Consider the following 240-nt stretch of genomic DNA (forward strand, 5'->3'; position numbering starts at 1 on the left):
TATATATATATATATATATATATATATATATATATAGGGCATACACACAGGTTAACACGTTCGGGTATATAATGATACGCACACATGCGTATAAATATATAAAGTTGTGTGCCTGTGTAGGCATTTATGTATCTACTTATCTATCTATATTTATATATATATACATACACATATGTATATACATATACATATATATATGTACATATTCGTATATATATATGAATATATATATATTATTTG

The sequence above is a fragment of the Octopus bimaculoides genome, chromosome 2 (assembly GCF_001194135.2).
Source record: "Octopus bimaculoides isolate UCB-OBI-ISO-001 chromosome 2, ASM119413v2, whole genome shotgun sequence".
Taxonomy (NCBI): Eukaryota; Metazoa; Mollusca; class Cephalopoda; order Octopoda; family Octopodidae; genus Octopus; species Octopus bimaculoides.